The sequence below is a fragment of the Mastigoproctus giganteus genome, chromosome 8 (assembly GCF_048544385.1).
Source record: "Mastigoproctus giganteus isolate SK-2022 chromosome 8, ASM4854438v1, whole genome shotgun sequence".
Lineage (NCBI taxonomy): Eukaryota > Metazoa > Arthropoda > Arachnida > Uropygi > Thelyphonidae > Mastigoproctus > Mastigoproctus giganteus.
In genome coordinates this window covers 62,399,449-62,427,306 of record NC_143582.1, presented here as the reverse complement: position 1 = coordinate 62,427,306, position 27,858 = coordinate 62,399,449, and positions in this window count along the sequence as shown.

Here is a 27,858-nt window from a genome sequence, read left to right as displayed (position 1 = left end):
CGTTCGCGTAAAATTTTTCAAAGATCTTTTGAATATAATAACTAATGACGATAATTGGCTCACAGGTACTTTAATAAACGATTTTAAAAAATAGAATAAAGAAAATAAACAGTAATCCAAGCGATCATTTACTTCACTAACTGAAGAGTTTGCTTGTTATTTGGCAAAACGCTGTTTGGTCTTCGCGTTATTAACCATTCATTTAAATAATACTGAGGGACTATATTGGAATTTAAATTCAGAAAAACCTGATTTTACCATTCTCATACGTTAACAATAAATTACGAGAGGAATTGGATCATAACATCGACTTTTAAGTTAATTGATACTATTATCAGTTAATTTAATAAACATCCCTGTACAGAAATTATCTAGGAGGGTGGCGCATAGATACATACATCCAGCAACCCTTATTAAAGAGTAACATAGAATAAAATATCGCAAAATAAATAAAGAGAAAAGATTACATAGATACAGAAATCAATATATGGGGGGAATAAATAAAATAATGTTATTAACTGCAATTCACTTCCACACTAGTGAAGTCTCAAACCCAATCCACATTACACAAATCTGACTGCAATTCACAGAAAAGTCTAGAATCTAGGGTGTGTAAAGTGGGTGTTTGCAGAACATTAAAGACAAAATTTCATCTCTATTTACACCTCATCTGGTATGTTATATTGTGTTGGCACCTGGCCTAATTTAATGGTATAAATTAACATAACCTTACAGTACTATCCCTATAAATTAGTAAATTAATAAGAGGAGTAAACCTCAATATAGTACGTGGAACACTTCCGTATGATACCCTCCAGAAATTAAAACGGAAAAAACGAAAAAATCGACAACTTACCGGTACATTAAAGTAAAATATAAATAATTAAATAATCAATTTAACACAATTCAAAATCAATTCAAAACAATTAAAATTCAAATTAACGCAATTAAAAGAATCTAACGAAAATATTCAAAACGATTGTCCCTGTACCACCCTTACGTTATTTCATAATCATTAACATTCCCATAACGAATTATATCAACCTTAATAACTAACTGGCCAAATACAACAGGAATATTCCCTTTTTAAAAGGACTATTACTCAATTGCTTATAGAGCTAGGTTATGAGTCCTTGAGTTCAGGATTCAAGAAAAAAAACGGGAACAGACTTACATACCGGAATGACCACTACTTCCAATTTCCTTTCTTTCAGGCTTCCTTTCATTTCTTGGGCACACTGCCTTCCAGTGCCAGACCAAGCTTTATTTCTTGCACGTTTTTTTTTCTTTTTATTCTTCATCCTGCTACCACGAGATGTGAACTCTGACCACCAAAAAATCTACTTCTACTTCAACCTGCAACTCACGACCCATTTCGCCCATAGAGAAGTCCGATACAGAGTGGACACTCTCTCTAATTCTCCCTCGAACGTTACTCTTTCCCTCAAGTTTGGAACGCCTCCCCCAGGACTCCAACCAATCCCCATACTCTGCTTAATTTTTCTTTCCTTCCTGCTAAAACAACATCTCAGCTGTCTCCCTAGTGCACAAGCCAACCCTTCTCTAGAATTTTTTATTATTTTTTCACGCGGCAGTGTGAAAACACTCATTTTCGTGTTCACACCTCTGCTAAATATATCGAGCTTACCCAAATTTATCAGTCACCCTGACGCCGTTTCTTTTGACATAAGCTTCCCAATGGTGGCTTATATCAAGAGATGCTTCGTAATCCTGTTTCACAGTGCTATTGTTCTTGGCCTTAGCAACCCTTTCACGCCTGTTCTCAAGCGGCACCCTCTTTCTTAGTCATTGCGCTGTCTCTGTTTCTTCTCTTGTATTATTTAAATTACTTGTTTACCTTTTTAGCCACTATTTTAAATCCCCATGCCTAAAACTGTCCATTCCTAAATCCAGTGTTTCTTCCAACTTTAACTTTATTTACATTAAAACTAAATATTCAATTTTAGCAAAACAAATATTTCTGTTTTAATTTGTAAGACCTACATCTTACAAACACATACATAGAAAAATTAAAAAATTACATATATATATATATATATATATATACGAGGGGGTCTCAAAAGATTCGTACCCTTACCTAGAAATAACAGCCCTAGAAAGGTGAAACTTCACACAAACTTTGATCCTTTTCCGTGTACTCTCCATGTATGCTAACACATTTCTCCAATCTATGGATCAGTTTTTTAATGCCTTGATCATAGAAGTCTGCATTTTTTGCCTGAGACCGATCCCACTTCATTGATGACTTTCTGAGACTAATCAAAGCGGCGTCCAGGCAATAGTTTCTTCATTTCTCGAAATAACAAGTCTAACGATGTTAGGTCAGTAAAATAGGGTGGGTGTTGCAGTAGTTCGAAACAGTACACAAATCCAACAGTTGGTGAGAATATTGCATTCGACATTGCTTCTGCAAAGGCGTTATCAATCTTGGAACCCATCGTGCGAAGACCTTAGACAGGTCATGTAAATTGCTGTGGGCAGAACCACAACTAATTCCCACTGCATCTGCAATGAAATGAATTGTCACACGTCTGTCACTCAGCACCAACTGCTCAACCTTTGCAATCGTCTCGCTTCAATCGTTGAAGGCCATCAACATACGTCTCTGTGTATGTTGATGGCCTTCCTTCTCTTTGCTCGTCAAAGACACTTGTACAACTACACTGGAACTCCCGTTTCCACGTTTTTGGATGTACTGGGTTACTAGTTGCGGGTTTCGAATCCCAGTTATCTCCTGTCTTACAGCCCATATGGCAGCAAGAGATTTTGATGTGGTATTCTGAAAATGCTTTTGGAAGGTGAGGCCATCCTCCCACGTCACTCCTAGGTCGGTGTATGAGCTGACTATCTTAACCTGTACTCCATTAATAGATAACTCGATTTGATACTTTATCTTCTTATTATGTTTTGTCAATTGTACTGACTTGTCAGAGTTTAGCCATAAACCTATTTTAGACATGTATGACTGTAGTTCCTAAAGCTTAGCGTTGGCATGGATATTGATGTCGGACACAAGAGCTCTTTCGTTAGAGACAACAAAATATTTTATATCGTCGGCATGAGAAATAAAATTAATTTTGCGCTAGAAAAGGTTCCAGGGTGGCAGAGAACAGCAACGCTGATAAAACACCTCTCTCTGAGGGATGCCCAAAGTGAAGGTGTATCCTGCACAGAATTCTTGATGTTGTACAATTAGGTGCTTTGGCTTCAAAATGGTCTTGATGGTTAAATCATTTTGAAGTCTAACCATCAAGACCATTTGATGACCTTCAAGACCTGTACTCGAAAATAAACAAACTTTCAATATATTTTCGAGTGGAGGTAATGATACATTATCAAAAGCTGCCTTAGTGTCAAGAAATACGATATCAATTTGGGCCTTTTCATTTAAAGCTTGTTGCACTCTGAAGAGGGTCTCCAACAAATTAGTAATAGTGGATCGTCTCTGTACAACGGTATGGAGGTAGAGAGGCCTGTGTTCAAAGCGCTGTACGATATGGGCCGAAAGTCTGAAGGGTCTTTAGGGTTATTTTCTTTTTTGGCACCGGCTCACAAAGTAGTGATTCCATCTCCGGGGGGAAAACTCCATCTTTCAGGATGTTTCAGAACACGTGCAGCAGCACATCAACAATATAGGCACTGCGTACTTTTAATGGAAATATAGGGAACCCGTCGGGGCCGATCGTAGATTTGTTAGGCAAGGAGTTGATAGCATTGATGAGGTCTTCTCTAGAAATAGTGACGTTGGATAAAGCATTCCCACAGACGCGTCTCGCTAAAATATGTTGTGCCGTATCCTCCAACGGAGATTCTTGGACATGTTTTGCTTTACCTTCAACTGGCATCCTTTCAAAGCACTCCTTAGCTCTGCGTCCGAATGTTGTTTTTACCAACTTGATTGAGAAAGAACTCTTATTTATCGCTGACCTGAGTGCCTCGAAATAGATAAGAATTCTTTCTCAATCAAGTTGGTAGCTTCTTCCACCGGTTTATTGTATCGAGCATTCCAGTTGTACGTCTTGAAATGTTTTTAAATAATCTCAGGTCTAATGAACTTAAGAGAGTATATCTTCTTGGTATGACGAGTTTGCTCATCGATGCGTTGCTCACTTGCACTATTGGATGGGAAAAATTTCACAACAAATTGGGTTGAGATCCGATTGGAATTTAGTTTGAGGGGTGACATTTTATGTTTATCAGGTTATGATACAAAAATCCAAATGCTCCTCTCCCCTAGTTGGAAGCGTATCAAGTAGGGTCAGTCCTAAGGTTTGGAGGGTTTCATAAAGGTGTTCTTTAGCATGATCGTGTCTCGGGCTAGGAATATTAACGTCTCCTGTTACAATCATGGCAATAACAGTGCCAAAATTCTCTAATCCACATAAGAATCTCTGGCCGGGTGTCTGCACTTTGCTCTGGTGGAAGATAGATAAGGCAGACTTGAATTTTTTCAACCTTCCTCCTGCAAGAGGCTGACGGGGTTCGAGCCGGTCATCACCAAATACGGAGGATGCAGAAAGGTCAGGGTATGACCATCGCATATTTCCGGAGCGATATGGCCTTAGTTGCTAATGCTCCTAAAATCCAAATAACAACAGCAAGCAAGAGGCGGATATGGCTTCAAAGTTTTCAGATTGACTTGGTTTAATTCTTGTAGGATGAATAGTTTCATGATAAAGGATTGCAACTTCTCCACCCCTCTTATCTTTTCTGCTGTTCCCAATAACCCTGTAACTAGAAAATTGTACCAGCAGATCCAATTGCCTATTATGATTTAACCAAGTCTCCACTGTACAAATAAAGTCGTATTCTTCAAGGAGTAGGCAGCTCTATAATGTCTGCATTTTGTTAACAACACTTCTAACCTTTTTAAATAAAACAAATGGCCTGGCACTCTCCAGAAGGGCATTTTATTTCTTTAATGGCTATATAGGTTGATGCGTACTACTTGATTCCCGCACATATGCTGTATTCTTTTCTCGATATCTGTTAATTAGTGCACCCAGTGGCCAGTTGTATTCAAGGAACAGATTTAGGTCATCAGGGGAGCATGTGAGCACAAAGGACGCATAAGAAGGATGCCTTGTTTTCAGCTGTCTTATTTCTGTGTGGACCCGGAATCTTTGAACAAACATGGCCTCTATATCATTTGCCTGCGTGTTCGGGGCAAGCCTAGTAACAAAGACTTTCTCTCGGGTTCTAACAACTGTAACTCTAACAGCTGTAATATTGAACCTCTTTACCAATTGGCCATCTGTTGGGAGGTTTGTATGCGCTGTATCTGCATTAAAAGCGTAGTTCGGAGATTTTTCAGAGGGATAAGAGTTATTATTTCGGAACTGGCTGTTGTGTGCATTTGATTTGGAAGATACTCGTAGGTTGGTAGCCTTCGACAGCCCCTGATTCTGCTCGCTCCCATGCTGGAATGAGGTTTTCCTTGTTTTGCCGTTTTCGTTTGATGTAATTTTCCCATATGTGGGGATGGAATAATTTTCAGGGTATGCCATATCAGCCTCACACATGGCCGGAGAATAGGAGGTAGATAGGTTCTGCGGTAAGGGAGATAAGCAGGCTCGGATTGGGGCTTTAGATCCTTGGTTCATACATTCTGCCAGGAGCTCTGGCTCATAATTATCTATCATAGGTGGTCGCTCCATAAATCCTCTTGTTTCGCTGATAGGCAATGATGGAAGGGATATTTAATACGGCACTTTTTGGTCTATGTCCCACTCTGGTTCAGCATTAATTAATAGTCGAGAAGGGGCACAAACCTGGGCATCTTCTCCACTTCTATGGAGTATGGAGTTGGCTTACCAAACAGTGCCGCGTAGCATCATACTGCTCTTCAGGTTGATAATGTTTTAGAAGGGTGGATAAGTACCCAAAAATTCTGAGAAATTTTTCTTCTAGATTAGGCATCTATTCCTCGACCTGGATGGCAACAGATTTAAGAAATTCCCCAAATACTTCGTCTGTTACGCTTTTGGCCATACACTTCATGTCACTGAGAAAGGCGGTGTTCGCCTGATTGGCCATAGCTTTAGGAGTGCTGACAGGGCGATTTGCATGTAGACAGGTCCTCGGGACAAGTATCACAACCAAGGACGTTTAAAATATCAGAATCGGGTAGAGTTCTTGAGCTCGTGTGTTGCCCCTTACCATCATTTAGACAGTCATTTGTTTGTTCATAATTGCATTCTTCCGTCGGCGCATTTCTTTCTGTGTGCTGGGGGGGGGGGGAAGGGATCAGTTTTCTGATTGGAGATTCTCGTAGATCCTGTCTGTTTACTTTTTACGCAGCGTTACTATTACTGTTACTATTGTTGAGCGATAAGCGCGAGAGGTTTGAGTACCCTGAGCATAACTGGCATATTCTGTGCTTTGATTTATTACATCTTCGGAATTATTGCAGAGATCACATATGACAGGAGTTACTGGAGTTTTCATGTTTAAGAACTCATCCGGTGGTTAAGATCGCAAAAAGGTAGGAAGGAAAGGTAGGCACATTAAAACTGCTCGACGTTTAGTTTTCTTAGCATAGATGAAATCTCAGGAAATTTCCTCAGGCACTGTAAATCGGTTGACACCTATTTTCCTCAATAAACAGCGTATTCCCCCCGGGAACGGGTTAATATTCTTCAAAGGGACAGTGAAGTGAAGGGCGATCTCTGCTGCAGGGACACGAAAGCAGCGTGTCTTGTTGGAGATTTTAATTTCCTTAAAATCAATCAACTTTACATTTACATGATTTCTAATGTCAAATATTTTGTAGACTTTATAAACAATTACATAACCGATTAAAGAATCTATACGAGGTGACCATGGTAATAACTTTAACACCCAGACAATTAACAACCTTGAGGAAAAGAATGATTCGAAATTATTTTGGAGAAAATGCTAATATAGTGAAACGTAAACAATCCATTGCTATACCTTATTTAACAACAAAGCATCAAATTGATGCTAACCCTCAACAAATAGCTAATCTCGTATTTGCAGATTATTTTGTAAATTTGAATTCTCATCCTTTATAATTTGTTTCCAATGAACTGCGACCAAATATTTTGGTATTTTATCAACTGTCTGTATCGAGGAAAACGATATTCAAAATGCATTAATTATAGTTCAAAAAAAATTGTTCCATCACTGCTGCTAACATCTGAAATTTCAAATTATCGCTCTATAATGTTAGAAAAGACTATTTTCGAGATATTCGACATCATTATTTAAAAAAAAAAAAAGATCCTCCTTCATATATCCGATATTACCAAAAGATTTACATGGCTTTTCCCTAGAGGATGAATGGTGATCATCCTCGTCTCCCTCTGCTAATATGTTTCTATTGAGCTAGATGAGGGGAACGCGGTTGATGTCACATCGATCTCTCCAAGTATTTTGACTAGATCGATTACGCTTTCTTAAAACAAAAGTAATTGTTCATGGAATTACCAACAAAATTGGATAATGGATTATAGTACAGGTAGAAAATATCAACTCAACTTGTCTGGTACACTCTCTGAAGTTGTTGGGTTTACAGTGGAGAACTGCAGGGCTCTTCCTCGGACCACTTTGTATATTTAAAATACTGTATAAGTTGATGATCTCACATATATTAACTTCCCGAAGTCATTAAAATTCAGTTGTACGCGGATGTTATGATTTATTCATTCTGCGACAACTTAAACCAATTGACAAAGTGAATATAAAGGTTCTGGTACAGTTTGTGATGATTTGAATGTATCAACCATACTTATTGGATAACAGTCGTAGTACAAAGAACTCCTTTGCTTTCTGTGCCAATTGAGCAGCACGATTATTTCGCTCTTGGATGAGTTTCCTTAAGGATTTATCGGATGAATCCCTAAACAAGTTAATCCATTAGCAAAAAAAAATATTTTCGAACAAGTAAAACGAGCGCTGAACACTTTTGTTATTACCAGTTGGAATTTCTGCTTAAAACTTGTACAACATCACATATTAGCGTTTAAAAATCTTACACGTTATTTTTATAAAATGTTATCAGTAGAATCCGAGGAATTTTGAGTGTACCACGTCGCTTCATGGTGTACTTTACATTTCTTTGAAATTTTTAATCTGAAAGCAAGCAGCTTAATCGAACACTAACCCAAATTGTTGATAATGACAACAGACGAACTGTAATTAAAACCAACTCATTAACACATAAAATAAATATATAAAAAAAATGAATGATCACAAGTCGATTCACCACAGAAGGGACAGTTCCATACTCCTAATCCAACTTCCGTTCTCATAGACCGTTCTGATCTAGAATATATATTAATGTAATGCTGTCAAACATGAGATTGAAAATAGACTGGATGCCACCTCTGAGTGGTCTCAAGTCTATTTCAGCCGTTTTCAGTGGTCTACCAGATCTCGTTATAATAACACCATGCGGTTTTCATTTGGAGATTACGTCAGCCGTGTGTAGTTTTGTGCAATGACATGACCAGAATAATTGCTAAAATGTATTCTATGATGATTCCCTTGGAAATCACCAAGCGCAACACCTCGGCCCAATGGCTTGAAACAGTGTGTGCTGTATTTTGTTTATCTGACTTCTTCTAGCTTGAAGGACGTTGCTTTTATACGTCTTCCTGACACATGAATGGCTACTGTTAATTTTTCCAAATCCCAGACTGGAACCCTAAAACCCTAAAACCCTATTTTAATAGGGTTTTAGGAGCTTCAGCGACTAAGGCCATATTGCTCTGTATATACTAGCTGTAAAAATTGCATGCGTTCTTTGGTCGATTTCTGTTTACTGGACGAAAAACATGGAGTTTTCCAAAGAGGGGACCATGCCACTCTCTCCTGAAACCGACTAAATCAGCCACGTATCCAGGAGTGTCTGGTGGATATCTTTGGCAATGTGATATGTGTTACAACCAAGTGCATTATAGCTTTCAAGTGTTAATCTTCACTGTAGCTCAGGTATAAAGCGTTCTGACATTATCTTCCAAGAGTTTCGTGAGGTTCTTTGCTTATATCGATCATCTGATTCAGTTCAAGCAAATTTACATTTTTTTATTATCATGTTTATCTACAGCGTCTGTAACTTCCCTACTGTCTTAAGTTAAAATCGTTTTTTTTTTTATTATTTTTAAGATACTACTTTTTTTATAATTATAAATTCCGATTTTATTTATCACATAATTCAACATAATAAATAGATATCTGACGTCAGAATAAGATTTTACCCACTTGTCATGAAAATCTAGCGAGCTGTTAGTGTTCGCATTGCAGCACCACGAGTGGTACAATGCGTCGTGGAAGATTCCACGGCACACGAAGGGACTCGAACACAGGTCTTTCCCAACCGATGTGGGGAGGACTGTGACCCTACCAGCAGTGCTACCCACGAGAGCCCTTACTCTTGAAAGGGAAAGTTGTCAGTGAATCAACGTCCGCACATCTTGATTGGAGGAGTCAGTTCAGTTTGCAGTCATCTACAACGGTGAAATACTTGGGTGCAGTTAGGAGCCTGAAATTCGTTTTTCACACCATGTGCATCTCAGATACTAGATCAAGAGGTTTAATGACGTGATAGTAAGGATAAAAGGAAGGAAGGAATGATAAATAAGATAAGGGCAAAGGCATTGAACTTGTTGTATTACGGTATCTTCATTGCAGTTGTATATTATAGTGTCTTCACTTGGATCGAACGTGCACTCCAGAAAAGAAATGGTATCAAGCTGCTTTCGGTTGACGCACAGCTCTTAAAATTTGTCATGACATCTCGTATAGTATCAACTGAGGCAATTTAAGTTGGATCTGATAGATTGCCAGTACGCGTCGTCGATTCCCTGTGAGTTGATGAGCATTGAACTGGATATTTGAATAATCCAAGGCAGGAAAAGGAGCGATTGTGGGATTTGATAATGGTTAAATGGCAGGACCGTAGGGCAGAATCAGATGAAGTAGTGGTCACTCGCAGGTTCTTCTCTTACGTTAGCTGAGTGCCATATCAAGGATAAAAGTGGTTTGTCCTAAATCTACATTGCATTTTAGACTCCCAGGTAGCAAGCCCAGCTTGGTATGCCTAAGAGAATATCTGTTACAGCTTACAGGAACCAATCGTGTGTGTCGAAAAGGGCTTGCTTTGATTCCTTCTCCACATATAAAGTTAGGAAATATTTTCCATCTGGTGAAGATCAAGTTTTATGGGCTTTTCTACACAGTTGTTCTCGGTGAAGGTTGCTCTGGAAATTTGGTTTTTCATCCAGAAAACTGCCAAATACGCCACAAAGTATGTGCAATTTTTTAATTTTCTTTTTCACAATACACTGAAGCTTCACAGCTTTCGGTACTTTGCTGCAAAAAAAGAGAAAGAAAGAAACAAACAAACCAGGATTGTTTGTCTGTTTTGAGTAATGAAAGAAAGAAGTTTTCAGAATTAGAGATGTGAATATTATTCCACCTTCCTACATTGCTTCAACCTGACTAGAAATTACAATAATGTTCACAACTGTATAATAATATTAAGGCAGCCGATACACCAGTTTAATTAAAAATAGCAGCTGTCTCAGTACTGAAGAGGGGGATCCTGCAAGAAATTCAGTTTATTAGACGGTGCTTCCAGTGTGTAAACATATAGTGAAGATTTCTGTGGGTTATTTTTCAAAACCTTGGAAAGTAATTAGCAAAGTCTTAAAGTTTGTTATTAATTCTAGACGCGAATTAATTGCATCTTGCGAATTTCTAGAATTATGTGTTGGACTGATGCTAGTGAGAATAACGTCATCCCCAGCTCATGAACTCTGCTCGCTGATACACAGTTGGCGGCACTGTAATCTGGAGACTAATTTCTTTGTAAAGAGAGAGAGAGAGAGAATAAAAAGGAACATCACCGAATTTAGTAGCGAATCAAGGTAAATTCATATTCGTGTATTTTTGCACCTTCACGCATGAGTGAAGCAAAATGACTGCGTTGCTATGTTCTTATCACAAACAAGAATTCCATAAACTTATTTATTGCTGTATTTTGTAATATACATAAATACTTGTGATGAATCGATAATTACACAAACACATACTATCATTGAATATGAGCGATACAATGAATTGTATTTAAACAACATTGGCCAGCATGTAGAAGTCACAGGCGACAGAGGTCCAGCTGTCACTTGCCTTCGATACTAAGCAAAGAGAGTCCACTCATGGAGTGTTAAGGAGCATACACTGATCTCATTTGAAGTGGGTATGCTCTGCAAAGAGGTCTGCAGTCAACCGCTCACCAAAGGCACCGTACTTTGTTTAAAATCTACAAAACGTTAAGAGTTGAGACGTGGGACAGGAGGAACAAATAAACTAACATTTTTTTGAGCAGCAAATGGCTTCATCGGATCTTCGAGTTGCACTGACTGTCTAGGTGGCAGCAGTCCACTCCCTTGAAAGACGCAACTGGTATTTCTGTAAGTATCATAAAGAAGAGAAAATTCAGTATTTTCCACCACCGTATTTTCCTCCGCCGTATCCTCCACCACCCATTCCTCCTCCGCCGTATCCTCCACCACCCATTCCTCCTCCGCCATATCCTCCACCACCCATTCCTCCGCCCATTCCCCCTCCTCCTCCTCCCATTCCGCCCATACCACCTCCATATCCTCCACTGCTGTAACCGCTACTTCCAGAATTGCTATTTCCACCACCATATTGACTGTTTTGGTAACCTCCGCCACCCTGACTGTATCCATTGTTGCTGTCGTAGCTTCCGCCGCCCTGGTTGTAGTTAGCTCCCTGGTAGCCGTCGAATCCTCCTTTGCCATACTTGGAGTAATCATCGCCAAAGTTCTGTTTCGAGTAATAATCCTTCCCGTCCTGTGACTTGAAATATTTTCCGCCATCGTTCTTGTAATAGTCGTTCTGGTCTCCGTACTTCTTCTTATAGTCGGTGTCCCTAGCTTTATCGTGGTAGGATTTCTGGTCTCCGTTCTCTTCTTTGTGGTATACATTTGAGAATCCGCTTTTCTTATGACCTTTGTCGCTGGAGTAACTTCCACCGTACTTAGCTCCAGCGTCACCGCTTCCTCCATACTCACTTTCGCCGTACTGTCCTTCCTTGAATCCTCCGCCTGCTGAGGATCCGGTGTTGTCGCTTCCATACTTGTCGAAGCCGTAACCTCCTTTGTCAAATCCGTTTTTACCTCCTTGACTGCCATAGTTGCTGAAGTCATTGCTTCCGTACTTCTTTCCACCTCCGTAGGATCCCTGGTTTGACTTTCCAAACTTGCTACCGCCGTAGCCATCCTTGCTGTTGTAATTCTTGGAACCACCGCTCGAGTAGCCTTTACCACCGCCTCCTCCACCTCCTCCGAAACCTTGAGTAGCAATCATTAAATCAATGATAACTGCAACAAGGAGCAGGACCTGAAAGAAGAGAAATGTGTGTCAGTAACGGGTTTGCAAGAACCAGTACGCGTTTTTGCAGAGCGTTTAAATAAATATTTCTGGTATTTAATTTGGTGGGTGACGAAAATCTTATTAATTTTTCTATAATTAATATTTGTTCTTTTTCCAAACAGAGACAGGTTTGAATTACTCCTTGATGGTGCGGTTTTAAAATTTTTCGTGTAATAAATGGCTTAATGAAGGTAGAATGACTATTTTAAAATCGTCTTTCTACTTCGAGAAATACGATTGCAATAATTAATCACTAATAACCAGTTCTTTCTAATCATTGTAAACGCATACCCATTGATAAAATTTTATTATATTTAATATTTATCATTTTAAACAGATTTGTTTTAAGAACTGAATTGTATATTTATGTTAAGATTACTTATTAAATAATATAATTTTAAAATCAAACTCGGGATTTGTTAACAAAAACCATCCTTCTGAAGGCTATATTTAAAATCTTTATAAATTGATAAGATAAATGAATAATCTTCACCATTAACCACATTGGAATCGACTAATAATCGCATGTTGATTTATTCCCTATTGATATACCCAGTGGATTGCAAAAAATATCTTCTTCGCACAATGGCATGGTGTCCAAGAGTGGAACTTTGTTCCATGCTTTCTGTATCTATCCAATCGCTATTCTGAAAACTGCCTGAACCTTCTTTACCATAGAAAGTTTCTTTACCAATAACTTACCGAAAGCGTTCTCATGTTTGCAAGACAGTGGAAATCTTCTCGAGATACAGCAGGGGTACTCCAACACTTCACTCTGCAGTTCAGTGGAAACTGTTGACAGTTGCATTCGCTGGTCTCCTTTAAGTACTTGCAGCCAGTCATCATTTTGAAACGTGATTGTATCATCAGACATGCTCAGTGTCAAGCACCACCAGCGTGTCCGAAAGGTGTCAGATTCTATGGGAGAAGCGGAACAGACGCACCTGTCTAATAACTGAACTATGCGCAATAAAATCTTAAGCCACTAAATAAGGTGACTGAGTTTCACGTGCCAGCGTAGCCAGTAAAGGACTAGTGAGGCGGAACAGCACAAATTCCACACAAATTTACGATATTTGTGTTAAAACCGAGTTTTGACCAATTAAAGGCGTTGTCATTGGCTAGATTTGGTGTCTCTTGACACGGAAAACCTTCATAACGAATGTAGAAACACAATGGTGAATTCAATTTCGGTGCTGATCAAGTTCTCTCGCTTAAGTTAATGCCTTAATGATGCATCAGTTGAATTGTATTGATCTTTGAGAAAATTGACATAATCGTCCAAATTACTTGCTTAATGTTTCGCTTGAATTTAGAGTTCATTAATCTCTACTGAGAAGAGTTTTTTAGTTAATTAGTAACTCTAGTTAATCCAATAATTTTAAAAATAATTTGGTGGTTGTAGTGAAAGGAAAAGAATTTAATTACCCCAATAATTAACCCTTCAGTGTAAGATTGCCTAATGTGAAAGAAATTAATTTCGTATGAAGCGAAATTACGTACATAATAAATTATAAATCGTTATTTATTGCGATTTATAAATTATTATAAATCATAATCATTATAAATCATAAAATGATGATTTATAATAAATCATAATTTATTATAAATATTGTACATTTATTATAAATCATATTTATAATGATTTCTTATAAATCATAATAAACTAAAATTTAATAAACTATAACTAAATTATAAATCTTAATAATTAATCATAAATCATGAAATATAAATCATAATAAATTATGATTTGTAATAATTATAATAATTATTGTTATAATTATTTATTACAATTAAATTATTATTATTTAATTATTTATTTAGATATTATTTATTTTAGTTATTAAATTATTTAATTAGTTATACTAATTTATTATAATTATAATAATTTATTATAATCATAAATAATTTATTATAGTCATAAATTATAATAAAGGATTATTATAAATCGTAATAAATTATTATGATTTATAATAATCCTTGAAAATTCAGTCTTCTTTATTTTATTGTTTTCAGCTTTTGTTTTGTTTTAATAAAAGGATTACAATATATTAAACTTTTGGCGCAGTTTAATCTTATCATTTCTAGCTTTGAACAAAAAAAAAAGGAATATGAAAAACAATTTAGTTTCCCTAACTATTAAAATTAAAAACATGCTTAATAAATTAAAAAATAAAATTTCGTTATTCACATCTTTTATAGAAATTGTTGCATATCGAGTATGACAATAATTCCCTTTTTATATTGGCTATGGAATGAACGTAATGCTCTTTGTAGATATTGTAAGAAGATACTCGCACAAAGTATTTATTTTACAAAGAAGAAAATGCAAAAAACAAACAAAGAAATCTAAAGCGGTATTTCATCCAGGAGATTGCAGGATACATTAGAAGACTATTGTATAAAATATTGTCTAATGTGAGAAGTAAAATTAATTACTGAATTATATATTTTTGGCATGATTACCTTATCGGAAGCTTCTTCACTTCGTTAGTATATTGAATGGCTAATCCCTATACGGCTCACGCGCATTTTGACTACAGAAGTGTGTGTTCACAGGATGATTTGCTTAATGTGCGGGAGGGAAAACCATGTATAACTCACAGTGAAATACCCTGTTTGATCAGCCAGCAATCTGCTAACTACAGTCCCTATTGAAGAAGCCTAAAGAAATCTCCCATTCGCAGACGGGAATCGAACCCTGAGATCTTCAAGTGGGTGGCGGTGGGGGCGATTTACTGTGGGATTAGCTGCTAAGGAAATATAATTTCTTTTTAGAGTCTAAACTTAAAATACCCAATTGAATAAAGAAAATAATGTAATGTAATACGTCTGGGAAATATAAATGAAATCAATGAAGTGCCATTTTCGGAAATTGGTATGCTTAACGAAATAATTGAAGTTATGAAGCTGAGTCACCCGGTTTTATTAATTTTGAATTCCAGCTTGCTAAAATGATATATTTATATAGATAATTATCATCGCTTAGAAATTTTCCTTATTTCAGCAGTGAAGGAATTTTGTATTCATTTAATACTTATAATTTAAGATGAAAAGGCTTCTTAAAGTATCCCAGTGTGATTCTAATTATGTAGGTCAATATTTCAATCGATGCATTTTTATTTAATTTCAGTAATCCCCAGGGACACATTTAGGTTAACTATGACAAGTGTCTAAACGGGCAGTGGTGCTGTTTAATGTATTTTCGAAATATATGCCTGTGAGGTTTTGTGTTCTGTATTGCGTCCAGGGTGAAATTATTGGCGCGTGAAGTAACTCCGGCTGAAAAAATTACGAGTGACGTTGTTTGCACCACAAATTGGTCTCCGTGTATTATATACAGAATCGATGAGGAACTGAGAAATGTAATTAGCACGTGGACATTTTATTCACTCTGTCATTGTGATAATATCGACTGTACTTCTTTGAAACTCTGTAATTCCCCATTCTGACCTATTAAATCTTTTGACTCACCTTTGAGAAATGTTCTAAATTAGAAATAAAGTGTCATGCTTTTATGATCAAACATAGAAACCGCACTTCCTGAAATCAATGCGATATACCAGACATTTGGATTTTCGTCTCGTGTGACCTATTTTTAAACATAAAACTGAATACTTTATGGTTAAATCAGGTGAACGGTTTTTATTAGAAAGCTATAAACAATTAATTGGCATGAACAAAAGGAAACCTGAGAAATGTGATGAAAATATCGAAATTATATTTTAATTTTTTTTAATAATAATTTAATCGCATCATTAAGATGAATCATGCTAAGAAATTGAAAGTTCAGTTATGCAGCTTACTGTTTAGGTTTCAAAATAAAAATAAATTTAGTTGTTTTTCCATAAATTACTTTTGTGAAGTCTAGGGAACCTTAGAGATTAATATTAATTGGTGTAGCTTTAGTTGTTTTTTTAACAAAACCATTTTTGATAAATATCCAAGAATACCTAATAAAATTAACGGTAGTATTCGAAATTTATTGATAATAAATTCTTTATTTAAAATTTTTAAAGTTTTACTATCATATGCCTGTTCTGTTTCAGTCACAATTATTTATCTTAACGTTTTACTGGTATGTGTTGAGATATTTTGTTGTTCCTCAGCATCACCACGAAGGGGCCTATATGACACCACTTCCGTGATAGCAGAGTGACTAAGGCTGTTTTCTCACAGAGTGAAGAAAGCTCTGAGTTCGATTCCCATCTGAATGGGCAAACAGTTATCGGCCTTAGCTCAGTTTTGTGGGACACTGATCTCCAGAATTTCGGGTTTTTCATCCAGAAAACAAGCAGAAAGCTCCCTAAAGCACTCTTGTCTTGATTTGACATGTTTTAACCATTCTGGAAGGATAGGAAATGGTTTTCGTCTGGAAGATCTTCGATGGAAGGGATCTCTGCTAGAACGTTTTCATGGCTGACCGATGCGTGATGGAACAGTGAATTTATTTCGTATTGATTGTGGGAAGAATGGAGCTAATAAATGTGGATATACTCGTAGAAGTCTTTTCTAGTAGCTTCCGTAAGCTGGAAGTTTTAAAGTTCAGAGAATACACACTATTTTTGTTTAATTAGTGTGTATTGTCTGAACCCAGGATGGTGTGTTGATTTAGGAAAGAGCAGGATTTCGTAATTGCGTTTCTTATTAAAACAAGACTTTACCAGAAATTGAAATCTCATTCATGCTTTTTCTGTGAGTGATTCAACGCTTTTATCGTTCATTTGGAAATAAACGAAATATTGGGTCCGTGATACCTTTTTGCATTCGGAATATCTATATAGTTTCGTTTCCACCAGCCTCAGCATGTCCTTGGCGGTTGTCATAAATTCTGTTCATCTCAAATTGGTGAACAAAATTCCTTTACATAAAAACAACGTAAAAGATATCTGAAAACTAGGGACTTATCTGCAGTTTAAATTGCTTGGCCCGGCTGTTTGATGCCATAGTTTTCACATATCTTTCTAATTGTTTATCCTTTCTGAACCGAGAATCAGTACGGTTTCTCTAAGGATCTGTTATTACCAGTCTTAGTGTCTATCGAAGAATGCGTATGTCTGAAATCTTATTTATAATGGACGGCACGTAGATGCTAACGATTCCCATCTAAAGAAAGTTTTTGACACAGATTTATTCACTTTTCTCAAAATTAAAATAAAAGTCTATGATGTCATTGGTTCTCTTCAAAAATATTTATTGAGCTATGTCTCCAGTAGGAAACAGTAATCTTTAACGAATACAAACTGAAAGTGTTCCTCAGGATGTTTTCTTTGTCTTCTCTTATTCTCTGTCTTTAACAGTGACCCCGATTACTTCCTGAATGGTCTTGGAATTCAAGTTTTCATTTAAGCAAATGACGTGAAACTTTCTTGTATGATCAAATCTGTTAATGAGGCCCCAGTCCTTCAAAATGCTATTGCTCTTTTTCTGACTGTTTGAACTCTAAAGGGGTGTGAGAGATATCTGTCCAAAATGTAGGGCCTTTATTTTCTAATCTCAGAAAGAGAGATAAATGGAATTTGTTATGTGATCAATCAGACATCGGTTGCTCACTCGTTTGAGGGCAAGTCAGTAAGTCTCAAAGTAAGGAGAGAAAGATGGGAAAAAATTAAGCAAGAAATTATCCTAGAAACTATCCTATGGCCAGAAACTTTTCTACACTTGTACTATCGCTTTATCATCTGGAAACCCGCTACAAGAAATGACGTGGTATCATTTTTAACATCCATATCGCCAAAAACCTTTCTTCCAGGCTGTTCTTTAAGTGTTCTAATAATGGACAAATACTTTTTATGTCCTTTAAATGGACTAATAGTGGATAAATACCTTTCGTGTTTGGCCTTATCATAAATATATAAATAAATAAATTAATTTATGGGTCAACAATTTAAAATTGCAATGAAAAGAGTGAATATCGTGAAGACGTACACTCTTTTCATTGCAACTTTAAATTTCATTGTGGCAAACTTTCTTGGATCTGCGCATCCTTGTCAATCATTCACTGAGTGAATTCACGACGGCTTTGTTAGCACTGTGGTTCCGATCGATGCAGATGTTTGATTTTATTGAGTACAGTTCTACCTTTAAGGCTTTTCGTATCGTGCTTCAGGGAACCAGTCGCACGAGATATAATCATTTGTGATAATGACGGGACACCAGTTTCTAGGCTTAAGAGTTGCTTATTCTTCTTCGAAACTCCTTTCAGTATTTAATAAAATCTCCTTTAACATGGACGCCTTGAGGCATTTTTCTGTCTTTGACGATCCAAGGGCTGCAATAATACGATCTCCGTTCTTGTTATAAAGTTTAATTAAAAGTGATTTTCTTTAGACAACATTTAAAACGAATTTCAACTGTGCTTTTTTACTTAAGTTAGGCACACAGCTTATAATAAGTAATCTGTATCTTGGTGAAGAAGAAGAAGATCACGGCGAGCAAATACTGGAATGCTCTGATCTCGAAATCATTCCTGAAAAGCTAATTTGTTTATTGGAGTGAATAAATCCCTTAGTCCTCCCTGGTAGTGAAATTTGAATCTAATTTTTATTGTTAAAAATCCCCCATTTGCTGATTACAATGCTAAAACTGTTTTTGATACGACTTTCAGTTTTCCAGGTATAAATTTTAAAAGTGGAAAATAAATCATTGCAATAAATTTACAGGCAAGCTCATCTCAGCCAAGGAGAGGGGGAATTTCAATAAAACTTCGATATGTTTAGAGATTAGTAAGTTAAGATACAGAAACAATAAAATAAAGTAAGAGAATATTCCAAAATCTTCCTGTGGTTCACGTGGCTTGTGAGATAATACTCCAAAATCCATTTGTGAAGTAACTGTGGGCATGGCCTCACCAAGAATGAATTACGTCCATTATCTTAGGGTGCTTTTGGTCAGAGGGCAAGAACCAAAACCTGTCAGTAAATGCCGTTAAATTAACTGACAGATTTAGGTTCTCGAAATATTTAATTAAGTTTACAACTGGTTTGTTGTATCTTGAGAAGTTGTAAATGGCGTCCTCAGGTTTGGTAGTTAAGAATTTTTAAATCATCCCCATAAGAAATAATATTCTATGCACTTTGTAAAAACTGTTCTTGTGCTGCTGTAAGTATGATACCAGATAGCACATCCCTATGCAGAATCCTCGTTGTTTCTAAGGCATTAATTACTTTGGATGCTGGAGGGAAAAGTAAGTACTGTTCTGTGGGATTTTATTGTGGAAAGTTTGCTATGGTTGCATTGATGTTAAAATGTTGCTTTAATATCTTTATCGCTTCATTCCAAGTTCAGGTTGTCATAGGCTGTTATGACAAGGTTTAGGATGTCATGTTGTGCCTTTGCCTGTAAGGCATCTAATTATAGTATCCGCGATTAGTCATGGTTGAGCTTCCTTTTAAACAGCTCTCGTAGCATAAAACTTTCGCTATAAAGCCACTGAACGTCAGCTGATTAATATCATAATTTGAAGTTCGCAGCTGAGAATCATATGGCTCATGGGACTCATTCTTTAGCTGTTTTTTAACAACTTTAAGTGTCGTTGGTTGGGAGTCAGTTCCATTAATGCTCACATTGTTGAGACTGGATTGATTACTGTGTGTATTGAGGGTGGCGGTTTTGCTGAGAGAGAGAGAGAGAGAGAGAGAGAGGGAGAGAGAGAGAGAGAGAGAGAGAGAGAGAGAGAGAGAGAGAGAGAGAGAGAGAGAGAGAGAGAGAGAGTTGTCATTCCTGAGTTGGGGAAGTAGATGGATAGATGAAGAGGCGTGGAACTACCAAACCATGTGGTAATGAGGGCTAATTACTATTAGGTTTTATGAATCTCTCTCTCTGTTTAAGATGACTTTCATCGACGAAATTGATACTGTTTGGAGGGTTATTATTACGATGATGATTAATACTGATAGGTAGGGTTTGGCAGTTTTGTGCTATTAAATATATTGTTTATGTCTTTGTCGCTTCATTCGTTGATGCAGTTAAAAATTCTTCTGGATTAGATTCCAGAGAAATAAGAAAGTCGAGGAGGAGACACAGTAGCATTTGCAGACTGTGCTTCAGTTTTATATATATATATATGTGGAGGATTAGTTTAATGGTTCTTGCTAGTCGACCTGAAATCGTATTACGTGTTTTTGAGGTCAGCATTTTCTATGGTGACTTTTCTAATCGGTTTTTCAATAACTGCAAGGAGTTCAAGAGTTTTTGGACATGAGAGGTAAATATTGTTTGAGTAATTATTTATTGAGTAATTATACTCCTTTTGGATACCTTTATTTAACGGTGTAGCGGCGGGGGAGAGGATGAGTAGTTTTATGTGAATGGAATTTTGAATAGGGGATGAGAAGCATTGGGATCAGGATTATTATTAGGTGGGAGGAAGTAAGGTTTGAGCAGAGAGGGTTGAAGACGCTAGTATGGTTTGAAAGTCTGAAAAAGCTTGTGAATTTTGTGGCGTTGTGGGTTTGACATTTTAACATTTTACATGCTTTGCATAACCATAATTATTTTTCTTCGCGTTCAAAACCTCCTGCAGGACCTTTAAGGAAGAGCACTGCTAGAAAAATGTGTTGTGACAGGATGATCCATTCCTGTAATACACATTATTACATACAAGTACTTTGGATTTTGGTAGCCATTTTGTTTGCGTTAATTAAGACATTATGAAGCTTGTGATCGTTCATTGCTAGAGGCTAAGCAAACACTAAGTTGCATGCCCAAAATTGTTATATGTCAAATGCCCTTGGGCCGATTAGTTGGGAAAATGGCTAACAGTTGAAAACACGTAGTCGACTCAATGGTTTCATCTGCTGACCCCTTTTGTATGTACAGAATCACAGCATTCAGATATACGGTGTAACTTAATTGCAGCCAAATAAAATGCTGGCACAACGCTACATCATCTGTAGGGAGATAACGTACAGATGCGTATAAGATATATGTATTTTTTTTGCTGTCGCAGTTAAGTACTTATTTCGGGGTTAAATTAGGAGCACTGATTTTTCTGTATCCCGAAAATATTTACTCCGTTGGGGAATTAAAAGATTCCTTTGTGGGACCAGTCAGGTTGAGCAGAAGGTTGTTTTAATGAGCAAAATTATAGCAGAAGTGAATGGAAACAGTTTGCGTAATAATGTAACTTTATTACATTTTTATCAGCTGCTCGTGCTCATTATACACCCATATATCAACACTGTAGATAAATAAAGCGCACAAATAAATAAATAAATAAAATACTATACTCAGTTCCATTTTAAATTAGTGCACCAAATTGTATTCCGGTAATACAGTCTGGGCTTTGCGCTGATCCTCAATAGTAGTTCGTATCCATACAAGTGAAACGATGAAATACACCATTCTTGAAGCATTGGAGCCATCAATCTTATTTTGTCACGAAAGAACAAAAAAAGCCTTGCACCACAAGCAACACAATTGCATCGGCAGTTTTGCAGACTCGAAGAGAACGTGACTGTTGAGAGCTGAAGAAAAGGACGAACACCAAATAGAGTAATACTCGATGAACCGGTGTCCTTGTGTGATCATAATGCCATGGAAGTGACCTCTTGACAGTTCTGTCTTTCACAACACATAATTTAGTAATGTCCACCATATCCTCCGTATCCGCCTCCATATTTTCCGCCACCACCGTATCCTCCTCCATATTTTCCACCACCTCCATATCCTCCACCACCATGAATTCCACCGCCGTATCCTCCCATACCTCCTCCCATTCCTCCCATACCTCCTCCATAGCTTCCACTGTTATAGCCGCTGCTTCCATAATTGTTATTTCCACCACCGTACTGGCTGTTTTGGTAACCTCCACCACCCTGGTTGTATCCGTTGTTGCCGTTGTAATGTCCTCCACCCTTCTTGTAGTCATTTCCGTGGTAGCTGTCGAATCCTCCTTTGCCATACTTGGCGTAGTCATCACCATTCTTGTGTTTGGCGTAGTACTCCTTCCCGTCCTGTTCCTTGAAATACTTGCCGCCATTATTCTTGTAGTAGTCGTTTTGGTCCCCGTACTTCTTTTTGTAGTCGGTGTCCCTGACGTTATCGTGGTAGGATTTCTTGTCTCCGTGTTCTTCCTTATGGTACACGTTCGAGAATCCGCTGTTGTCGTGACCTTTGTCGCTTGAGTAAACTCCACCATACGATACACCAGCCTGGCCGCTGCCTCCGTATTTGCTGTTGCCGAACTTTCCTTCGTTGAATCCACCACCAGCTGAGGATCCAGTGTGGTCGCTTCCGTATTTGTCAAACCCGTAACCTCCGTTGTCGAAACCGTGATTGCCTCCCTGGCTGCCGTAGTCACTGAAGTCATTGCTGCCATGTTTATGTCCTCCTCCGTACGATCCATGGTCGTCTTTTCCATGCTTGTGGCCTCCATAGCCGCCCTTGCTGTGGTGGTGGTTGTAGCCGCCGCTGGAGTAGCCATGACCTCCTCCTCCTCCTCCATGACCCTTAGCATAAGCCAATAAGGTGACAAGTAGTCCAGTAAGAAATAGAATCTGGAGTAAGAAATGAATTATTTTACATCAATATTATTTTAGAAAACACATATGAGGCTTAAGAAAAAAGAACTACGTCATGTGTATTTAACTGGATCGTGTGCCTTTACTACTTGGAATTAATAATTAGTAGTCATGATTTTATAGTGTCTTCCAGCATTGCAAGCCATTGTCTTTTATAGTTTTAAAGTTAAAATTATAAATCAAAGTTAAGAATGATTTAAAAATTCAAGTTTCTTAATTATAATAATTGTGTTGATTTGCCATTGATTTAAATCATTAAAAAATGCGCAATCTCTGACATTTAACGTTAATTAACAAAGTGCGCTGTTCAAATTGAAATTTATTTTTAAATAAAGGTACTTTAATACTTAATTTTGTTCATAAGGGCCAAGAGAATTTGTTGTTAAGAAACTCTAAAAGATGCGTTATTCATTCAATAAATGTTAAAGTCCATTTGAGGATCTCATTCACTAAACAGAAGAAAATTCGCCTTCCTAATAAAGAAACAACTTACCGAGAAGGAAAGATTTCCCATTTCTGCTGCACCAAATGGAATTTCTTCAGTATATTTTTCAAGTATACCACAGGAGTTCACCTCTCCAGTAGTTCTGCTTCTGCTGTTGCTACTGATGGTGGTTACTGGCTTTGCCCCCTTTAAATACTCGCAGAAGTTCCGTTGACAAATGATGTTTTATCTCGAGGCATCTCAGTGTCAAGCGCAGGATAGTTCAGTGGATCCAAAAGGTGTCAAATTCGATTAGAAAAAAAAACGGGACAGATAAACGTACAAAAAATAGTTTAACAATGCGTAATCAACTCTTAATCCTCGGAATTTGCTGACTAGGTGGAGCAAGTCATTGTAACTATAGCAACAACTAGTGATGCGGAACAACACAAATATCACATAATCTATAACATTTACATTTAACATTTCCGGTAAACCTCAGTTGACTCAATTAAGTTGTGCTATTTGTTGTTCATTTACAATCCAGTGCACAGCTTAGTGCCATGGGCAGATGGCTGAGAGAGGATTGGCATTGTACTCCACCAGCATCGTTGTATATTGTTACAGAAAATAACGTGTTCGCGTAAGGGAAAATATTCTTTATCTCTGTTGGGATGCACAGTATGTAAAGGTATGTACAAAATACGCCGATCAGAAGAGTCCAGAGCTTGGTCTTGTTTGTGATTATAGCTTTCCATTTTCTCTTCTGTGCATAGACATGTACTTTCCCTCAAATTAATGCAAGAAGAGGTTCCCAAAGTGTTTTAATGCATGGCAGTTGAGAGTGGATTCTCGAAGATTCAGATAACTGTTAATTTGTGAAAAGGCACGGGCTGCTGAGGAGATTATGAAGTTTATACGTGAGCAACGTTTATTGAGTATAAATGGAATTTTGTGCCAATGAATTAATAATCAATGACACTGTGTCGTGACGGGCTGTTGCAACTACTATTATGTAAATTATCATTCTAAGAGTTGCAATAAAGATTCTTCTTCTTTCTATTTGCAGTACAAGGTAATCCAAAGATCAGTGGCCAACAATCTAATGCTGTCGGATTGAGGCAGATATTTCATTTTCCAGCTGCCATTAAGATTATTCGATTTCTCGATTCATTTGCATTAGTTCCTGGTTAAATGGACATCCCCCCCTCTTTGTTTTTCGATTTTTAAGTAAATTGGAATATATTTGAAAGATTACTTTTTTTTTTTTTTTTTTGATTTGGTAGTTGTTGGCGCATCGGCTTCTGTGGCCATATTGCACCTCCCAGGGTTTTTGCAGTACTTTGATCCAAGCCCGAGGCGGGAATCGAACCCGCGACCTTTGGGTTGCCGAGCAGGTACTTTACCCACTCGGCTAGCCCGGTCGGCTGAAAGATTACTGGCAATGCACGTAATACTTGGTATTCAACATTTGCGAGCAAAGTATATTTAAGGAAAATAAATTGCTATTATATATTCTTTTAATATTTATTAAATATTAATTGCTCTTTTAATTTATTATTATTTATCAGTTATCGGTTTCTTTAAATTTTAAGTTTTCTTTCCTTAAAAGGAAACAAAAGTATTCTCTCAGAATTCGAATCTTATTTACGCATAATATTTATCGAGGGGGGGTGTTAAAAAGTTCGTACCCTGACTTTGAAAAAAACATCTGTAGGTAGATGCCGTTTTTAATATAAGTTGTCCACGTATTCAATAACTAAATTGTAAAATTTCGTTCCCGTCGGTGATCATCCACCAGAGGTGGAGCCCGGAATCTGAGGAAGGACGCTATGGTTGACAGTGAAGTATCGAGCAGTGATCAAGTTCATGTATTTTCAGGGCAAGAAAGCTCAGGAAATTGATGAATCAATGAAAGCAGCGTATGGGCAGAATTGTCCATCCTATGACACTGTAAAAAAGTAGAAACAGGAGTTTCAGTGCAGTCGCGCAAGTGTCTTTGACGAGCCAAGAGAAGGAAGGCCATCAACATCCACAGGCAGTGAGACGGTTGCAAAGGTTGAGCAGTTGGTGCTGAGTGACAGACGTGTGACAATTCATTTCATCGCAAATGTAGTGGAAATTAGTTATGGGTCTGCCCACAGCATTTTACGTGACCATCTTGCACATGTCTAAGGTCTCCGTACGATGGGTTCCAAGATTGCTAACGCCTTTGCAGAAGCAATCCCTTTGCGTGGACGCCACTTTGATTCGTCTCAGGAAGTCATCAGTGAAGTGGAATCATGGTTTCAAGCAAAAATTGCGGACTTCTATGGTCAAGGCATTAAACAACTGATTCATAGATGGGAGAAATGTGTAACTATACATGGAGAGTACATAGGAAAGAAGGATTAAGGTTGCTATGAAGTTTCACCTTTCTATGGCTATTATTTCTAGGTAAGGGTATAAACCTTTTGATACTCCCTCGTATACTAGTGACGACTAATAAATGAGTGATTAAATTGAGAGAGTGACTAGGATCATCTAGCTGATTAAATGATTAGAATCGTCTGTAAAGTGATGACTGGAGTCGTTGACAGTACTGCAGTTACATAATTGTCATTGTACTGATATCAATAGACCATTTACAAGTGCTCCAGTTATAATAATGTCGCCTCAAGCTTCAAATACTACGAGAAAATCCAACTGGAATTTGATTCTACTTTGGCATATTTTATTCAAATAGAAAATTGTAGTGCATCAGGCATTGTTGAAGTACGAGAACTGCATTTGAATTTTGGCTATTTTTGTCAAGACACGGAATCTACTAATCTGGTTGTGGAATCATCCATCCCGCCCTTTGTGGATTTCTTCAAAGCGGATATTCAAAATCTACTTTGTGCTATTTCGAAAACGGTGGGATAAATGATTGGATAGTTGTAGGTTCAGTTCCAATATTTTTCAAACTCGAAATTTTCCAACTTCTTCATTGAGTCCTTTAATCTCTCATTATACTATGTTTAGCGTTTACGCATTGCATTTTTATGATATCTCATAACAGGAACAAACCATTAGGGAGGAGTGTGGCAGCTTGATAAGTGACAGGGTCTAAAATCATGTTTCTTAAGTAGAGAATAAAATGCTTATTTTTTAAAAAATATTTAAAATACTTCTTAATTTTTGTGTTCGTTTGTCTCTCATACTGTGTTTTAATGAAAACGGCAAGCACGAGAGGACTTATAATACTTATTATGGTGCATGGGTTGAAGGTTGAGAAGATGAAAGAAGATACTTGTTTACAGTAGACTTGACTTTCTGTAGATTGTAATTTCCAGGAAATACGTATGAAGGAAGGTTGTTTCAGAAAACGGAAGTTGATGGAATAAATGAGGAAGAAGAAAAGTTTGTCCTGTGAGTTTGAGGTTGTACAGTAAAAAGATATGCTGTTTGCGGCACGTGCTCAGACTGGTTTGGAAGAGAGTGGGAATTATAGAAGCCAAGTAGTAGTAGTAGTAGTGGCACATGATGCAAGAAAGCAAGTGTAGGAGCTTATGCAGCATCAGCCAAAAAAAAAAAAAAAAAAAAAAAACACACCATTCCCTCCAAATGCCTGTCCAGTTACTCCTTAAATTTATTTAACCTATCAACTTCCACAACGACAGATGGAAGTTTGTTCCAGCAATTAACCACCCGCTGGCTAAAGGCAAATTTCCGCACATCTATTCTACATCTGTCCTTTCTTAATTTGAACTTATGTCCCCGTAGGTTCGTAATCTGAACAAGTGGAAGGATCCCATCAGAATTCAGCGTGCTCAACCCATTCAAGGCCTTATAGACCTCAATCAGATCACCGCGCAGGTGCCTAGTCTCCAGCCACTGCAATTTGCAGAACTTAAGCCTCTCTTGGTAAGAGAATCCCTTCATTCCCCTCACCAATCGTGTTGCTCTTCTCTGTACACGCTCAAGTAAATCTACATCCTTCCTAAAATGAATCCTCCAGACCTGTACGCAGTACTCAAGGCGTGGCTTGACCATTGCCTTATACAGAGGGATAATCACCTCCTTTTCCCTGCTAGCAAAATTCCTATATATCATTGACAAAACCCCATGACCCGCCCTAGCAGCCCGTCTGCACTGCTCAGAAAACTTCATATCTGACTGCACAATTACTCCCAGGTCTTTTTCATTTTCTACCACCTTAAGTGTAGTACCACACAGTTGGTACGTTTCTCTGGGGTTACTTCTACCCATATGCAGTACTTTGCATTTGTCAAGGTTGAACTTCAGTTGCCACTTCTTAGCCCATCTGCCCAAATTATCTAGATCCTGTTGCAGTAGCACACTGCCATTACTGTCATTAACAACCCTGCCAACCTTTGTGTCATCTGGAAACTTCGACATTAAGCCTGATATACCTTCATCAATATCATTGATAAATACACAAAACAACAGTGGACCCAACACCGAACCCTGTGGGACTCCACTAAT